The sequence below is a fragment of the Ambystoma mexicanum genome, chromosome 10 (genome assembly GCF_040938575.1).
Source record: "Ambystoma mexicanum isolate Mex_15411 chromosome 10, UKY_AmexF1_1, whole genome shotgun sequence".
NCBI lineage: Eukaryota > Metazoa > Chordata > Amphibia > Caudata > Ambystomatidae > Ambystoma > Ambystoma mexicanum.
The window spans coordinates 1,008,509,906-1,008,520,218 of NC_090932.1; positions in this window are offsets into that span (position 1 = coordinate 1,008,509,906).

A 10,313-nucleotide genomic window follows, 5' to 3' on the forward strand; every position below is an offset into this window, starting at 1 on the left:
TACTGCCCGACTCGGAATGACCCCCAATATCTTCCCTAAACTGAGCCTGATGCAACAGGAAGAGGTTCAAACTTCACTTAGGCTGTTTAAATTCATATTCTCACTTACTCTAGGCTTGACACCTTGGTACAACATGGCATTGACACTTCAGATAATATATTTACTAAGAAAAGGAGCTCCAGGAGGTCAGGCCTCACATCAAGCCAGAGGTCAACAAGATGCTGGTCCTTGAGAGGATTGAGCCCTCCTCTAGTCTGTGGTCCTCTCCAGTGGTTCTGGTACCAAAGATAGGTATCAGAGATTTGAGGTTCTGTGTAGACTATAGTGCTCTGAAGGCAGTCACCAAGACAGATGCTCATCGACTTTCATACCAACCTGGTGAACAAGCTAGGTGCTGCCAAGTGCCTCTGAGCGTTTGACCTCACCAGAGGATATTGGTAAATAACTTGACCTAGTGTCAAGGAGAAGATGGCCCTCTACACACCAGAAGGTCTTTATCAAATCTGGGTAATGCACTTTGGGTCAAAGATTGCTCCTGCCACATTTCAGAGACTAGTGTGCTGAATGCTGTAGAAAACCTTTATGTGGCATATGTAGATATTGCCGTCTGCAGCTCTGCACTCCAGGTGTGTGCGCACAAAGTAACGTTTTACTCCAGTAAATGTCTGTGTGCGCAAGAAGTGCTGCTCGATCACTAATACTTCTATTTATTGTTTCTTCAGATGGGGAGATGCGGCATATGTGGCCAGGATCAGGATAACTGGTCAACAAAGCTGATAAGTATCTGGAACGGAAGCATGGTAAGCGTCTTGCCGTCAAACAGTATAACGTGAAGCATGGGCATGGGCCCAGGGCGTGTTTTAAATAGCCCTGGGTCCACTGCCCTTGTGAACAACAGGAGCAGCATGCAGAGGCCATAGCTGGTGGGGCACCCGGCAGCCATGTTGGAGTTCTGGCCGAGCCCTAATACAGCAGCCATCTTGGAAGGGTGCAAGCACCAGCTGCGCACTAGTGCAGTGGCGGCTGGTGAGTTTGAAATTTGGTGGGACGTAAAGCTCCCGGTGCACATTTTTGAACGAGCCCACACCACTCCAAGAAGGATGTGGGGGTCCTCCCCCCACGAAATATTTTGAAAAATGGCCTCCAAAATGTGCAATTTACTGTCCAAACCCACTGAAATATGACATAAAAAGCATTAGGTTTGAAATACTAATGGTGGTACATTATACCTATATGTGCACGTGTGATGGTGTATTTTACAGCAGCTTGTAATCTCTCAAGGCACGCTTATTATAAATGTGAGAATGTTATATTGTCTGTTGAAAAAGGACTGGAAAGGGTGGTGGGTTGATATAATAAATGTTCCTCGTTAACTGCACAGTTGGTCAAACAACATACTTGAGTGGATAGCTCAGTGGGTTAAATGTTCACCTTTAAGATGTGTGAGCTTGAACTTCAAACCTCTGCAGACCTGAATCAGCCCTTCATCCCTCTGAGGTAGATGCATTACATGAGGTTGAATGCCATTACATTTGGTAGTGATGATAGCTTGTTACAGTGCTTTGAAGCTGGTGATCAGGCATGAAACACTGTACATCAAAATGTGATATATCAACTATTCTTGTTGGCTACTGGACATTCTAAGGCACAGTAACATGAAACAAAGTGGGAGGCCACAGGTACATGAAACAATCAAGTTGACTGGCAATGGTAGTCCTATGGACACAAATCCTGCTTTCTGGCTGTACCCTTACGAATATGGCAAATGAACCACAGAAAGAAAGGCAAGGCACCTGCAAAAGCAGAAAGGCTTGCGGTGGAAATGTCAGACTTCACGCCACTTTACATGTACCGTAGTGCACACGTCAGCTGCCTAGAGTGTACAAGAAAGGAACTCATCACACTGAGGCTTGTAACACTTACTGCACGCTGCTTGTGCTTATTGTGCCAAGCGCTGGGCCTCCTGCTTGTCACTGTAGGGGTTTGGCCTAAATTGGGTGGCAGCATTATAAAAGGGCGGTGGTGCTCTCCTTGCCCTCCGTGGAGGCGCCACTGCTGACATGCGACTGTCTCTTCCCCAAACCTGCCATCTTTTCAGAAACAACTGTCTGCTGGGACATTAAGAGGCCCTCCACTGCCTACCCCCAGTTGAGCCATGCCCCATGCCACGCCTGCTTTTTCGAATGCCTTTCTCGCTGTGCCTCCCTGGCGGCTATTGCTGGGCAGCGATTGAGGTCTCAGGAAAAGAGACAGCTCCTCAGCCCACTTATTCAGCCATTACCAGTACAGGATAGCATCATGTAAGACAGCACCTGCTGCCAACGTGTTAACTTTTACCTGGCACAGGTAGGCACACAGAGTACAGGACCCCTCCCCCCTCCTCTTAACTTGTAATTAGATGACGATGACATCTCCTCCTATGGGAGACAGGCCTCCTCATTACCCTACAACAGCCCAGGAAGGCATTATTTCTTAACTGTAGTAGGCCTTGCCCCTCCCAACCCCCGCAAAAAACGTGTAAGTGAACAGGACGAGAGATGGAAACTGACAGACCACTAACACCCTATGCTTTAAGAGACACGACCCTCATAAGTGACACAACATCCCTCGCAACACATGAAACATGTCCAAAGTGCATCTCATCTTTTCCAGGATGAGAGATGTAAGGCGCCATCAGAGACAGCCCCGCTGCACCTCATTCCGAAAACCAGCACGCAATGACATCTCTCTTGACATAAAAGAAATCACCCCTGCAGCTAACTTATAACCAGTAGAAGATGGTATCTCCCACCCTAAGAGAAGCTTATTAGTTTCAATCAGCGCAAGGTAACTTTGCATACCATTAAACAGACATGGCAAGTCTTAAGAGACAGTTCTGTCACATGCAATTTCTTATAACCATCTTGAGGTGACATTTCATGCCATGAGAGACGGGTTTGCTTTCCGATAATGGATTTCGCAACCAGTATCAAGTGACATGTCGCAAGAGAGGGCTGCAGCTCGAGACCAGCGCGAGACATCTCTCGCACCGCACAACACTACTTCCCTGCGGCTAACGTTATATGGAGCACGGTATGGCATCCCTCATACAGGAGATGTCTCACATAGGGAGTGCAGGCCTCTTCATTTTTCCAGAATGTCACGCAATGCCACAAACACGAGATGTCTCACTACACAGAACGCCCATGTCCCTCCCAAGCCCACCCCCATCTATACACCCGATGCACACACATTACACAATATATCTCGACCGTACTGTTGCGCTGCCCCACCCAGCACGGACAATGACACACAAACACCTTCTAATTTTAGTAGTAACCACAGAACTTTGCATCCTTCCACCCTGCAGGCTGAGCCCTGGGCATCACAAGTCACGCTTTGTGCCCAGGCAACAAGGCAACTTTCATCCTTCCACTGGCCCACTGCCTACAGCTGCTACCTGGGGCCAGACGCCCGAACACTGTCCTGTGAGGGCAGCCAGCATAGCTCAGGCTCATTCTGGCAGCTAAAAAAAAAGTCATCTCTCTAGTCCAGTGTGACAAGCACCCTCTGTGCAAGCCACGATTCCACCTCACCAGTATCTTGCCACCCCCGACTACATCTCAACGCAGCATCGGTGACGCTACCTGTGGCAGGGCATAGTTGGACTTCTCGAGACTACGCCATGATGGCTTAGTCTCCCTTGAGTCGTCTAACTAGGCCCTCTAGGCCGGCATTTCATTTCCCAGGGCTCTGGACGATCCTGGAGCAATCTTTCCTCCTGGGGAACTGAGTACATTACTAAGTTAACTTTACTTACAAGTGGTCCAAGGAGCCCGGAATTAACAAATGGCAGGCCTGCTGTTCTCTGGATGGGCAGCTCTAACACCAACGTCACCAATTGTTCCCAACTTCCCAAGACAAAGTGAAGGTGGCAGTGTGGCATGCACGCACCATGTGCTCATCACCCCACCCACACTGACAAGTCATTGGCTGGCAAGCCAATTACATTTCTGTTGTTCTGTGCCTTGCCCTGACTAATTGTAAGCAAGGCATAGATGGACAGAAGATGCGCTGTTTGCGCACAGATTAATGCTGGCGGGCCACCCCTCTATTATGTTTGCATAGGCCCCGTGGAACCTCCCCGTAACATGGCCCATGTGCCTGAAGAGATGAAACGGACACGTCTTGCCGTTACGGGCTTCCGGCGGCTACTGCGTTGCACGGGCGCCCCTTTTTTTACTGCGCCTGCGCGGCCCTCATTCTGGCTTGCGCATGCGTACGGGGTGCATCACTAAAGAACAAACAGAGTGATAACGTAAACACTATTAAACTGCCCAACCTGGGCGCATACGTTAGTGCAAACATGTAACAAGTTTACAGGCCCAATGTGGGCCATTACCGTCCTCCCTGGGCATCAGGGATTATGGTCCATTATGAAATCACGGAACCTGGCCGGGCACCTGCGTCCTTCCCGACTTGGATACCTTCTGCACTCGTTCCCAGACTGATGGGGGAACTCTGTTGGTGCCAGACTTTCTCGATCCTCGCTGTTTCTGGGCCCCGGACTGGCGGGCTGAGTCGTGGCTTCACCTGCAACGGGATCGTCCTCAGTGGATCTGGTGTCCACTTTCTTGAAGTAGCATGAGTTCCTCGTGACAGTCCCTCTATGATCTGCGGCGGTCACCATGGACCCATTGACATGAGTGACGCCCATGGGACTGGGCTCATACGCAAGAGCGCTTCCCTTCCAAGTGTCTGTTGCGCACCAGGACGGTGACCCCCACAGTGATGTTGGGCTGCTGGAGGTGCCTCCTGACATTCTCGCGCTCGTTGCGCATCGGCTGTTCCTCTGATACCCTCTGATCATCAATGGTCCCCGGGTCACGCCCTTCTATCTCCCGTATCAGTCCTCTGGTGCACCTCTTAAACAGCACCTTTGCTGGAGCCACCCCTGTGGACTGACCGGGCATGGTACGGTACTCGCGGAGGAACTGATATAGGTTCCTTCGCAGCTCGCCCCTTTGGCCTTGAGTGATTCTGAATATTTTGTTTAGTGTGCGCATAAAACATTCAGCTTCTCTGTTGGCCCTGGGCCAAGTAGGTGCTACCTTCCTCTGAATTATGCCGCACTCCTCCATGTACTGGGCAAATCTATGGCCTTGGAATGGTTCCATGTGATAATATCGCAGCAAAAATATTGCCATACAAAAATTTCGCCATATTTTTGCAGCGATATTACCCCATGGAACCTACGGGGGAAACCCCCGCAACCCCCATATTTTTTAAAAAGGAGCAGGGGGCACCCCCACAATCCCCCCCATCCATTTACCCCATACATTATCCCCACCAAGAATATCACCTATGGCCGTTCCCGACGACCATATGTACGGCGATATTTTTGGTGGGGATAATATTACCTGATACCCTTGGAATAGGGGCCCATTGTCTGAGCAGAGCTCAAGGGGAAAACCATGTGTGGCGAATATTCGCTCCATTGCTTCAATGGTGTGGTTACTGGCAGTAGATTCGAGTAACTCGATATCCGGATAGCGGGACCATTGGTCGATTACTGCTAGGAAGTTTGTTCCTCTCCCCGTGGAACCGAAGTCGGCATGTACCATCCCCCATGGCCTGTCACTTCTCCCCATGGACTCAATACAGGGCTCCCTCGCTGCCGGGCTGGCGGCTTGGCACCAAATGCAGTGCTGCACGTACTAGTCTACACAATGTTCCAAATCTGGGAACCAGACGTTGGTCCTCAGCTGCGCCTTGGTTTTGGCCGTGCCCTGGTGGCCACTGTGGGCCAGTTGGAGCACCCTCTCAACCAACGGTCCCAGTACCACAATCTGTCGTCCTCTTAGCAGCAACCCTTCATCCGACACGGACAGCTCATGACAGGAGCGGCACAGCGCTTGCAGATCTTGTTGTGCGCCTTGGGCACTTTGTGACATGTTTGCCAGCGCCTGTTTCCAGTCCCCATCGGCCATTGCAGTACGGGTCAGCTCGAAGCACTCATCAGTCCTGGAAGCGTCCGCCAGCTCCATCATGGTTAATGCTATTGGCATGGCGGCTTCTACCACTTGCATGACCACTTCGGCACAGTCTTCACCGGCCGGCCCGTCTTGCGAGCGGCCGGCCCTGGGGTGTTGGGACAGGTAGTCTGCCGGGTTAGTCATACCAGGTTGGTATTGGAGTTTCACGCCGTACTCCATCAGGGATAACATCCACCGTTCAATCCATGGGGGAGGCTTGGAGGATGCCCCCGTCATGATGGGAATCAGAGGCTTGTGATCTGTGATGACCGACACCGGTTTTCCCAGGATGTATATACAGAAATGTTTGCAGCCGCACAGGATTGCCAGAGCCTCCCTCTCGATCTGTGAATACCTTCTCTCCGTGTCGGTCAGGGCCTTACTGGTATAAGCTATTGGCCTCATCTGCCCCTGTTTGCCCGGTTGCAACAGCACTGCCCCCAGGCCAACCGGGCTGGCATTAACAACCAGTTCAGATTCCTTCTTGGAGTCAAAAAAGGACATGGTCTCATCCCCGGTTAATACCGCCTTAATGGTGTCAAATGCCTTCTGCTCTCGGGTGGACCACTCCCAGGCGGTTTCGTTCCTCGTGAGAGCCCCAAGCGGTTCGGCGAGGGAGGCCAGGTCTCTGATGAACCGCCCACAGTAGTTCACCATCCCCAGAAAGCTTTGCACATCTGATTGTGACTCGGAGGCGTGGGGGCAGCTTCCCGAATGTCCTTTACTTTCTCTGGGTCTGGAGATATGCCTCCTGCGTGAAACACAAAACCGAAGAATTCAATTTTGTCTTTGAAGAACTCGCATTTCTTTCGATGGAGGGTAAGCCCCAAGTCTCGGATCGTCTCCAGCTTCTTCGAGTCTCTTCACATATTCCGCTTCTGAGGGTGCGTATACCAGAATGTTATCACTCAGATTTAGGACCCCCCTTTAGATCTGCAAGGGCACCTCTGATCACGTTTTGTAAGACTTCTGCAGCCGAAGATATCCCAAAACACAGTCTTTTGTATTGGAAGAGCCCATCGTGGGTGGTGAAGGTAGTTATGTACCTGGAGTCGGGGTGTAGTTTGAGCTGGTGATACCCCGACCGAAGGTCCAACTTCGAAAATATCTTGGCTCCCTGGAGCTCTCCTAGCACATCGTCGAGAGATGGTGTTAGGTGACGGTCCCGTTTGATGGCCATGTTGGGCACGCTCATGTCCATGCAGATGCGCACTGCCCCAGGTTGTTTTGGCTTGGACGCCACCACTATTGGGGACACCCACGGGGTGGGGCCTTCCACCCTCTCTATGATGTCGAAATCAACAAGATATTGCAGTTCTTGTTCTACCTGCGCCCGTAGGTGGAACAGGATCTGGCGGTGCTTCAGCGCGGTTGGTCTCACGGATTCATCAATGTGCAACAGGATAGGTTCTCCCCGCAGTTTTCCTATGCCTTTGAACAAATCGGCATACCTTTCTGTAATGTCATTAATGTCGGATTGATATACCGACATGGTGAAGTGTACAATGTTCAGTGCTTCAGAGCCTGCGCAGCTTTGCAAATAGTGTGGACTGACTTCTGTTACAAATAATTTGGCCTTGATGGAGTGTTGGCCATGGGTGACTGACGTGGTGAACACTTCTTGCAGGGCAAGGGGTTGACTGCCCCCAAAAGAGTATATCCTGGCCTTCGTTTTGTCGGGCACTGGTGGACCTGGCAGTGCCTCGTAGTGCCTAGCAGCCATTACGAACATGGACGCTTCTGTGTCTATCAGCACTGAGGTGGGGTTATCACCAATTTCCAGCACACAGGTGGGTTGACGTTGTCTCCTTGAGCCAAAGTCAATGTTCAAGATGAAAAACCTCTTCATCCTCCCCGGCCAGTTCAAGATCTTGCATCCCTTGTTCAATGGCTGCCACACCCTTTTGGTTTCACTGGTCACTACTGCTGGCCCTTGCCGGCCCTCATGAGAATGCTACCGGGTTGGCTGCTCGGCATATCCTAGCAAAGTTTCCAGTCGTGCCACAGTGCCCATACACCCTTGACTTGGCTGGGCAGTCATTGGCATGCGGAAGGTCATTGCCGCAATACTGACATAGTTGGGGCAGGTTTGGCTTCTGAGAGGACTCCGGTCTTCGCTGGGCCTATCTCGGTTTCTGGGGCGCATTTGTTGCAGGGCGCCCAATGGCGCCTCCTCACCTTTCCCTGGATGGGCTGTGGCGTCCATTCTCACTCCTCTGCTCTCCGCTAGTTCATACGCTCTGCCCATGTCTAGAATCTGCACTTGAGTCAGTCCTGGCTCCCCGAGTTTCCCAGAGCTGCAATCCTGGATGAGTTGGTTATGCACCATCCCCTCCTCATTCTCCCATTGGCACGTGCTGGCCAGATGTCAAAGCCTCCCGCAGAAGTGGTCAAGTGTTTCATCCCCCAACTGCCTTTCGCTGCACATTACGAACCTGTCAAAATCCCGATTGGCCAGGGGCAGAAAGTGCTCCTTGAGGGCATTCTTGACCTCCAGGTGCGTGGTCGCCGGAGAGTTCAGTGATTCATATATGCGATGCACTTCTGAACCAGTGGCGTACAACATAGTCACAACCTTGGCATCGTACTCCGTCTCTCCAGTGGCCCTAAAGTACATTTCCAACTTCTTGACCCATAGGAGCCATTTGGGCCCTAATTTGGACGGTGGACCCGACATGTCGAACTCTGGCATGGGTGCCAATGTACCTTGTTGTCTTCGAATGGGTTGAGACGGTGCTACCTGACCCCCCATGGCTGCCGACCGCACAGGCACCTCCCGGTTCACAGAGGCCGCAAGCCAGCACCAGAAGAGTCGATTCCGGGGTGGTGGCACCAAAGAAAATGACCCCCTGTGAGTGTAGAATGTCCAGTGGACCCACTGTAGTGGGGATGAGGGTGAAAGTCTTGAACTCCTTCCTCAGGCTGAATGTGTCATGCAGACATCACTTGTGTGCACAGATTGCACCAGGCACCATAGCCACTTGTGGAAAGACAGCTGCAGAGTGTCCATAAATTGATGAAAATGGGGTGAAGGTCCTTGACTCCTTCCCCAGGCTGAGTGTGCAATGCGGAAATCACATATGTGGCCAGATTGCACCAGGAACCACAGCCATTTGTGGAAAACAGCTGTAGTGCCCAAAAATCGATGAAAACGGCACACAAGCACCCCGTGAGGGGCCGCTACCGTTTGTTTTCAAAATGGCAGCCTGCATGTGCCGCGTAAGTAATGGCATCTAGTGAGCGTCGAGAAAACTTCATGCATATCAGGTGTTTTGATCGCAATGTTTTCTCTCCCCACTCAGGCACGATCTCGTTGCCAATATTATGTTTGCATAGGCCCCGTGGAACCTGCCCATAGCATGGCCCATGTACCTGAAGAGACGACACAGACAAGTCTTGCCGTTACGGGCTCCTGGCGGATACGGCGCTTGTTCTTCTTCTTGCTGATAGATTTTTATCCATCAGCGGTGATTTTTTGGATACCGAGGCTTGAGCCTCATTACTCCATCTTCTCGGGTTGAGTGTGTAGTCGTGGGTTTGTATTCTTGGTCTGTGTGGTCTTGTCACAGTAGGGCTGGTTTCACTGGGTCTTCGCAGTGATGGGCCGCGGGTAGCGGTCGAAGGGGTTTGCAGTGGTGGCAGTGAGTCTTCTGATCAGAGGGTTCGGGTTCTGATCCAGTTCTTGGCAGAAGTTCTTACTCAGCTTTGCTAGATGTTCATCCAACATCTCGATGTCCAGGTCTCTGTGAAGGTCTGCTATCCTTGTGAAGATTGGAGCTCCAGATGATATCCGCAGGGCCTTGTTCTGGACTATCTGAAGACTCTTCCGGTGTCGCTCATGGCAGGTCATCCATGCTGGTGAGGCATAAGTCAGGGTTGGTCTGATGATCGCCTTGTAGACGTTGATCTTTGTCCGGAGGGGCATGGACTTGCTCTTCAGGATTGGGTACAGCGCTGCCATCTTTCCTGTTGCCTTCTGCTGAGTATTCTCGATGTGGCTTTCCCAGTTGAGTTTGTTGTCCAGGGTCACACCGAGGTAGCGGCTGCTGCTCTCCCATTTGATGGTCTCCCCGTTGAGGCTGATGTGTGGGTGCTCCTTGATCTTCTTTCTGGTGAACAGCGTTGCAGTTGTCTTGCTGGTGTTGAGTTCTATCCGCCAGTCGCTGTACCACTTTGCGATGGTATCCAATGAAGCTTGCAGGTTCTTCAACACTTCCTTTTCGCTGAAAGACTGGGAGATTACTGCAACATCGTCTGCATACAGCGCCAGGTTCGTCTTGTGGAGATCTGTCGGGATGT